Source organism: Nematolebias whitei, chromosome 1 (assembly GCF_014905685.2).
Source record: "Nematolebias whitei isolate Nwh7 chromosome 1, NemWhi1, whole genome shotgun sequence".
Taxonomy (NCBI): Eukaryota; Metazoa; Chordata; class Actinopteri; order Cyprinodontiformes; family Rivulidae; genus Nematolebias; species Nematolebias whitei.
The window spans coordinates 46,661,427-46,670,413 of NC_056498.1; the positions used below are offsets into that span (position 1 = coordinate 46,661,427).

Genomic DNA, 8,987 nt, shown 5'->3' on the forward strand with positions numbered 1-8,987 from the left:
CTAAAAGAAACAAAAAACTAGCTGAATTCCATAAGTAGTAAAACACTGAGGTCAGCAAAATATTGTTTAAAAGCTAAAAGTAGCGTAGGGCAAGCTAGAGCCTGAAAGTAAAAAAAAAAAAAAAAAAACACTAGCTAAATGCAGCAAATGTTAGCCAAAAGTCAAAAGAAAGCTAACAAGGTAACAGCAGCAAAAGATTAGTTAAAATTAAAAATAGCATTGGGCTAGCTAGAAGCTAAAAGTCACAAAACACTCAAAGAAGCAAAAAAAAACCTACGTAAAAGCTAAAAGCAGCAAAACATAGCTAGAAGCTAAAAGTAGCATAGGAAGACAGAAACGGAGTCTGTGGCTGAAGTAGATTTAAAATAGAACAAAGAAAATTTAAAAAAATCTCTAAATGGAAAACTTTTGTAAATTTAATATTTTGAAATGTATAAAAGTTACAAAAATAAAAGTCACAGCACCCGTCTGCTAAACGAGCCGAACATTTTGATCTACGAACGGCTAAAATTGGGCAAAGTCTTTGGAAGACGTTGGATTAAAATAAACATCTAGAACAAAGGAAAACTTTGAATGCTGAGTGAGCATGTAGGTAAATATCTTACCTGTTGTAGATAGCGCTCTGAGCATTATCAGCTTGAAGAAATAGCAATTCTAACAGAACTGATGAGCTCATGGCTAGTCTTAACACATTACAGTTATGTACACAGAACCCTGCAGTCGTGTTCAAGCACCAACGGTGGCGGCAGCAGCAGCTAGCTGTAGCACTTCCAGTGGGGACACGTTCGGCTGATTTTTCCCCAGGAATAATCGTGAAATTGACATTTGCATGAATCGCTACAAAAACCTTTCAGGCGGAAGTCGTTTTAGGACGGCAACGCTGGTCCTCGCCTCGTCCAGACTAGCCGTTTGCTCGTCCTTCCTGTCAGATTTAATCTCTTCAGATTAAGAACAACTTCAGACAAACTTTAATGTATTAGTATTTTGAAAAGCAGCGGCGGCGTTTCCGAAACGTTCCCGCAGGTTTAAGGAGACAAAGACTGATTTTATCGTCCTTATCTCGTTTCTTCAACGGCCTGTTTGTCGGGAGGTTTCCTTCTTTTCAGCGCACGTTGAAAACAGCCGTTGTGCCAGTAATGGACGTCCACTCTGCAGAACCTGACCCGGGTGAGACCCGGCTACAATCAGAACTTCACCTCCTTCCTCCCAGATAAGCTCTTAGTTCCTTGTTTTGGACGATGGTGTGGTCCAGTCAATAAAGCGTGCGGAGCAGGATCGGTTCCTCCTCCGGTGCATCGATCTGGAGCTAAATGAACAGATCTGGACCAGGCACAGATTCTGTGGTCAATCCCAGTGACGAGCACGAACCCGGGTGGGGAGGGAATCCAGCAGTTGTTTGAGCTGCCTCTGTAATAACCAGTGTGTGTGGGGGGGGGGGGGTGCGTGTAGCTCGTTGTGATATTTCTAACAAGCGTCTTTTTTTAAAGGTCTGGACATTTTTCACATTTACTCAGCAGCGAGAACGATAAATGACATCACCACCTGTGACCTCCGTGCTGCTGGGAACACTTTGTACCCCCACGGCCCAAGGACTGCCTCATGCAGAGCCTTGACTCATCAAGATACAAGGTTCAGAAACAAACAACCAAATGCTATGCGCCTTTAAAAGGGATAGTTCAGCCATTTTCAAGTGGATTCCTGTGGTAATGTTATGATAATTAATATCTAACCTGTTGTAGATGATGGGGATGGAAGTCTTTAGCCACCTCACTTTTCAGCAGGCCGGTTACAAAACGGTGTTGATGCATTTTGTAGATCTGGAAACTTAAATGCCTGACTTATTTTACATAATAAACATTAACTTATACATAAAAAACAGTTACAGGCATCCCAGTTAGCAAAGATGCTAACAGAACAAACTGTAAAGAAAGAAGCTAATACGATTAGCATGATGTTTATCACTGGAAATTTGCACACAAGCTAAAAGAGGCAAAAGTAGCAGAAATGTTGCTATAACTGAAAATGGCAAAAAGTTAGCTACAATTAGCTAAATATAGTTAAATGCTAAAAGTAGCATAGTGCTTGTCAAAAGCTAAAAGTAGCAAAAAAAGTAGCTAAAAACTATAAAAGGTAAAGTGCCAAAAGGAGCAGAATGATATGCTAAAAAACTAGCTGCAAATTATCAGAATAGTAACGCTAAAAATGGCAAAAGGTGAAAGGTAAAATGAGCAGAACAGTCGCTAAAAGTAGTAAAATGCTTGGAAAAAGCTGAAAGTAGCTGAACTGCAGCTCGTATTAAAAATAGCACAAGACAAAAACAGCAGCTGAAGCAGATTGCTCCTGAACTAATCCAAGAGATCTGAGTTTATTTCCATTTGTAAATATTGTTAAATGACTTTAAAAGTCTAAAAAACAAGCGTCGTCAGCCTCCATCTCCTTAATGAGCCGAACGTTTTTACTCACGAACAGCTAAAATAACAACGTGAGCCGACGTAGATTTTATGAAACAAACGGAAAATGAAAAGAGCAGAAAACGACATTTTAAACTCAGCGTTCACGTTCTGTCGCTGCGCGGTTGTTTTGGAAGACGCTGTCGTGGTGACACGTTCTGAACAGGTGGCTCCGAGGACGGAAACAAAGGAGGCCGGTCTCCGGGGCCCCCGGGGCCCCTCAGGGTCCTGGGAACAAAGACCGCAGGTGGAAACCCCTAATGGTGAAACTGAGACGTCAAAGAAGTTTAGTGTGTTGGGACGCTCAGTGGTCTATTCTCAGCCGGCGCTGAAATCTGTGACCAGCCCGGCCTCAACGAAAAATTAAAGATATTGATTTAATCGGTTCCTGTCAATAAGGAATCAATGAAAGATCATCAGTGTGTGGGCTGTTGAGCTGAAATACAACCAGTTCATGTCTTCCTCTGTCTCACCGCAGAGCTTCTCCTTTATCACGCTCTGCTGTCACACACACACACACGATGCACGCACACACACACACACACACACACACACGATGCACACATGGCGTGCAGACAAACATGCACGGCTAATAAGAGCAAAAGTTATTGGCCCTTTAGCTGCTGTACTTCCTTCTCGGCTGAGGCTAAATTAAATGTTTCGAGCGACTTTTGACATTTAGAGTAAAAATAAAAACACTTCTGTGCTTCCTCTCCGGTGCTTCTGTTGGTCCACAAAGTTCACCCGGTGCTCCGACTTCTCCTGGAAACAACGAAGGCACTTCATGACTGAACTCCGTCTACGCCGCATCTGAATTCGATTTGTTTATTTTTTCAAAATCAGAGATTTTCTGCTGCGCGTGCACCTCCTGTGAGAAAAATGGATTTTCTAAAAAAAACAACAATAAAACTGGAGACTTGAGAACTTTTATTTATTTTTTTTATCTTTATTTATTTGAGCAAATTCCACTGAGATCACAGATTTATTTTTCAAAGTCCTCCCGGATAAAGGAAAACTTTAAGGAGTGATGGTTTAATTGTAAACCTAGTATCTGTAGTGCGTGCAGGACCAGTTTCCTGTTGCACAATAGACGGTGAAAGATACTGGTTCTCTGACTCTGCTGGTCACAGAGTTGGGGCAGAGCAGCCGACTCCAAACCTGAAGGTCCTGGGATCGAACCCCAGTCATTCCAACATCCGTCTGGGGTGAATGTGTTCACCATTGCATGGGAACATACAATATTATCTGAAGTAAATAAAACAAGTTAAATTTTGATGTAGAAGATACGTCTGTATTGACGTCCATTGGTCACAGTCTGCACCTGCAAGGCCCCGAAATCAGACGTGCAAAAACGACGTTTCGACGTCTCCTTGCTCAGTGGGTTAACCACTAATCCATCGCGTTTTTTACATTTTAAATAAACAACATTGGCGAAATGATGCAGCATCTTTGTGCGCGCTCACAAAGACTTTCCGTTTTAAAACCAACAATGAAGTTATTTTTATCGTCTTGTCGAGTCGTCCCGGTCCGTTCCGCCTCAGAGTTGGTTTTCTGTTAAAGAAAAACGTTTTGGGCGAATGCAGCCGAGCTGAAGCCTGCAGCTGTTGAAATGCAGGAGTCATGGAAACTAAACTGAGGCAGCTTTGAGAAGGTTCAGAATCCACTTGGTGACTATTTTATGAGATATTTCTAAACGCGTTTCAATTTCCTGCGACACGAGACCCTTGGTTTAGAGACGTTTTGGAAACTCTGGTTGAACTTGCGCACATGCTGCATTCTGTTTTTAGAGACAAACCACCGATGACAGCTACAGAAAAGTCAATTATTTCAGCTGTTCCATGTTTAAATGCCGCTGCAACCGTCTACGTTCAGTTTCAAGAGAGGAACCTGACGCTCTGCAGGAAGGAAGTTCAGACGGTGACCTCCTCCACCTCCTCCTCCACCTCCTCCTCCTCCACGCCACACTTTCTGTAAAAACTCTGACTTACGGTGCCGTTCACCCTGGATGTAACTGGGACCCTGTGTACATAGTTTTGCTCCACCACATGTACCACATGGGGTGTGAACGACAAAGAATCTCTGACTCTGACCCTCACACACACGTGCACTCTGAAACGCACGCTTCCTGCCGTGTCTTTGGGTGCAGCGTGCACCGCAACCTGCTGCAGACGAAGGCAGATAATGAAACTTGCTGTTCAGTTCTTTGCACAAGTGCAGCGTGTAAAAAGTATTTCCTACTATACTGTATATATACTACAGTATATATATAATACCTACTATATTTCCTGCTATACTGCAATACTGTATACTAGGAAAGTATTACCCCCATTTTGCACATTACTTGTTTTCCCACACTTAAAGACAAAGATAACCTGGATTAACACAAAATGCAGTTTTAAAAACGACGGTTTTCTTGATTAACCTCCTGCTGCCCCCGGGTCCAAATGATTCCAGGGGCGTTGGTTTTAAAACGGGCTTGACCCAATGGCAGCAGGAGGGTCCATGCAGGACTCTATTAGAGCTTAAGGTTTGGGTCTTACTGGGCAAGTTGGCAAACGTCATTCAGTATCCTGAACGTCTCACAGCAGAGTCTTCATCGTCCTCATACGAGTCCCAGAGGCACGCCGAGTTCTGAACGTATCTAAAAATACGTGCAACCCAAGTCGTCGTACGCTTCTCCAACCCGACTCGAGAGCTCTACAGATGTTTCCACTCCTGCACAGAGGAGCTCTCCAACATCCGAGCCCAGAGTTCAGTAACAACAAGCGCACTGACGACGAGTAAAACAACCCGAGGCAGACGACGTGTTCGGTGTGTGCAAGGGGCACAGAATGAGTGCCGTGGATTCTCCTTCAGGTTTCTTCTGGTGTCGTGCAGAACCCACGGTTCCCTTAATTACAGCACGTCGACCCAGACCATCACACTAACGCCACCGTGTGTGACTGTAACTATGGCGGTGTTTCTTAGTTTGGATGCAACAGGACACGCACCTTTAAAAAAAGTTCCACTTCCGTCCCGTCAGTCCACAGAATATTTCCAGCAAGATGTTTTTTGGCGAATGTGAAACGGGTCTTTGTGTTGGCAGTTTTGGTTTTCCATGGAGGAAATGTCTCTTTCCTGTTCCTGAGCCCTGAACTCTGACCCTACCTGAGGCAGGTGAGGCCTGCAGAGCTGGTTCTGGGGCTGTTCAAAGTGGCTGCTCCTGGGAACGTTCACCACTGATCCGTGGTTTCTCCATTCGTGGATGATGATGGCTCGATTTACGCAGTTTCTTGACTTTACAGAGCAATTTAAAAAACAATAATAATAATTAGAAAACGTGCATTTTGTGTTCACTTAAGTTATCTTGGTTAGATATTAATATTGGCCTGTCTGAAACATTTAAGTGACAGACACGTGCAGGTGCGAGTTGCTTTTCACAGTTTTTGTTCGGTTGCAACAAAAACAGGCATTTTTAAAGTGCATAATACAGTTCTTTCCGTGATTTCGTGTTCTGCTGCTGCACAGAAGTCAGAACAGGATGTGGTTGAATGTGTGAGTAAACGAGGGAGTTTGTGCAATATGTAAAAAGGCCCCACAGCTGTCTCGATGGTTTCCTGGGTGAACAACAACAGCTAACATGCAGCTGATCCGTGTCGCTGAGCAGCCATTAGACACAACATTTACTACAAGCACTTTGTAACAATATGGAACAGTGGTGTCGTGAAGAATGATCAGACAGAACATCGGTCTGACTCCTGCAGGACAGGAGGTGGTGATTCTGCTCCGACAGGTTCAGCCAGCAGACTGTGAACTGTCCGAACCACAGTTTGAACCCACAGAAGGAGAAACAAACTGTGCTGACCCAAAAATATAAAAACTAAACTAGAACATCAGCTGCATATAGACTCTAAATCCTGGCTGATATCTCGGATTGATTTAAAATCTTGTGGTTGGTGTGACTACCTACAAAGTGGTAGCTATTAAATCTTTCAGAGCTGTGATGTAAAGAATTATTTAAAAACTAGAGCCCCGACCGATATGGGAGTGTTGTCTATCGCCGATATTGGGATGGGAGTGTTGTGGAATGTCAATAACTGATATAATGGCTGAAATTTTTTAGCTTTATCCATCCCCAAGAATCTAAGAAAACAGCGAGTGGGTCTTGTTTATTTAGCGCAGCTGTTAGCAACCATGAAGCTAAGCTAATCAGATCCACGCTTGTACGTATACAAGTGGCGCACTGGTCATAAAAACAGTCTTCGTAACGTGCGTTCACATTTTCTATCCTTCACTATTCACCATAACGTTATCAAGTGTTACATAAATGTAAATTAAGCAAACACCCTTCCATGTTCATTGTTTAAACAGTCAGTCACGTACGGTGAAGGTCTAATTACTATCGACAGCAGCGGTGTTTATTTTTTTAGTAGAAAAGTAAAAAGTTCAGACAAACTATGCATTTTATTGACGACGACAAAGAAAACGTTACTGACACTGATATATTTTACCTTTTATGTTAGATTTTTTGTTCTGGATAAAGTTTTCCAAGGAATAGCCTATGCTAGGTTATCTAAACGTTAGCTTGCTAACTTGAGAGGCACGTAGCTAATGACAAGCGGGTTGGAGGATTGAAGATAATTTTTTTAACAGATCAGTTAAAATAAATTTACCATGCTCTGTTCAGCAAAATACTCTACTTAGTATTGTTCTCTGCTTCGTCTGTGCTGAAAGTGAAACTTAAGTGAACGGCCATGACTTGAAAGTAGTCTTCATGCGCCCTCTGCTGGATACATTTTACAATTACAGCTGGTTCCAGCATTTTAGGGGTGAAAAATAGAAATGCTTATATCGGCGCATACGTAATGGGACATTTTTCGCTGATACCAATAGGTCCTCAAATGCATATATCGGCCTAAATTATCAGCCCTACCGATATATTGATCAGGCTTTAGTAAAAACTGAACTATATTTTATATTCCATAAGTTGATTTTATGTTAATTCCAAGAATCTGGACATCTTGTTCCTGAGTGATGGTAGGATGGAGCAGGAGATAAGATTGGGGCCTCATCCTGAGTAATAAGGGTGCTGCTTTGGTCAGTCATAGTGAACAAAAAGAGTTGAGTCGAAAGGCAAAGCTCTGGATTTACTGGTCTATGTTCCAACCCTCACCTGTGGTCAGGAGATTTGGATCATGACAAATCCCAACGAACTGGAAAAAAAACATTAGCTGCTGTTACTAAAATAATTAAGTTCAAGTTTCTTTATCGTCATTCGCATCACATGTGGTACATGAGGTGGAATGAAACTGTATTCAAGGTCCCAGTTACACACCCAAAAAGCAAAAATATAAAGTATAAAAAGAAACGGTATAAAAACCACACGACTTTGGGTTTCCCCCCAAATACTCCCCTATTTCTCCTGGTTATTCTTTGTCACCAGGAAAAATAATATATATAGGGATCATTTTTCCCAACATGAAGCTTCAGACATAATTTCCAGACGTCTGTATATTTTAGTCCAAGCTCAAATAACGTCATGCTCAGCCTCGTGATGTTGTAGAATGAAGAAGCGGGAAAGTAAGGAAGGATGGATGTGTTGGAAACGTCTCTACTATTTAACTCAACATCTGTCCAATCAAATATACAATAACCATTTTTTGTGTTGGCTCATTTTAATTGGTTGTGGCGGCCATCTTGAATTGACTCCAAAAGTCACTTCCTTGAAATGCACAACCGATTATGTTCTGAATCTCTTCGGTGGTTCATGAGGCATGTTGCTAAAAAAAAAACACGGATGACGTTAAATCTAAACATAATGCTAAAGTTTTAAGCTAACATCTCGCCCAAAGAGCAGCGATTGGAGTATGTGTTTTGAATGACCCTCAGCTACTACCACCAAGCTTTAGCTCAGTATCTGTAAAACTAATTGAAGGATGGCCATTTTTGTCTTTTCTCAGGTCACTCGGCTGTGACGGCCATCTTGAACTGGGTTCAGTTGTAGACATAGATCAAATATTAATTTCCTAAAAGTCACATTAAAACTAATCTAGTGGCTGATGAGATATTTTGCTAACAGACAAAGTTGACTCGAAATATTTGCAATAAGTGTGATCTGTTAGCGCTCGGATTGTGTGCTGGGATCAGTCTCAGCTACTACCATCCCAAAGTTTAGCTCAGTATCTGTACAATTGGTAAAGTTGTACATTTTTGTGTTTTTAAGGTCAGTTGGTGGCGGCCATCTTAAATATAGCTGATGCCAAAAGTTGTGATGTATCCATCCATCCATCCATCCATCCACCTCACCATGTGTTTGTTCATTCAACATCCATCCATTTGTTCATCCATTCGTCTGTTATCCATCCATCCATCCATCCATCCATCCATCCATCCATCCATCCATCCATCCATCCACTCAACTGTCCATCCACCCATCTGTACATTCAACCAACCCCCACTCTCATCCATCTACCCATCTATCCATCCATCCACCTCACCACCCATCCATCCAACCAACCAACCAACCAACCCCATCCATCCATCTATCTATCCATCTAT

The 8,987-nt window shown here is 42.2% G+C and overlaps 2 protein-coding genes across 2 annotated transcripts in view; one reads left to right on the forward strand and one right to left on the reverse strand.

Annotated features, from left to right (window-relative positions):
- cdh23 (cadherin-related 23) overlaps positions 1-8,987 on the reverse strand; it is a 275,500-nt gene that overhangs the window by 38,537 nt on the left and 227,976 nt on the right. The window lies entirely within an intron of this gene.
- Positions 1-8,987, forward strand: part of vsir (V-set immunoregulatory receptor) — a 16,646-nt gene that overhangs the window by 863 nt on the left and 6,796 nt on the right. The gene's annotated exons all lie outside the window — the stretch shown is intronic.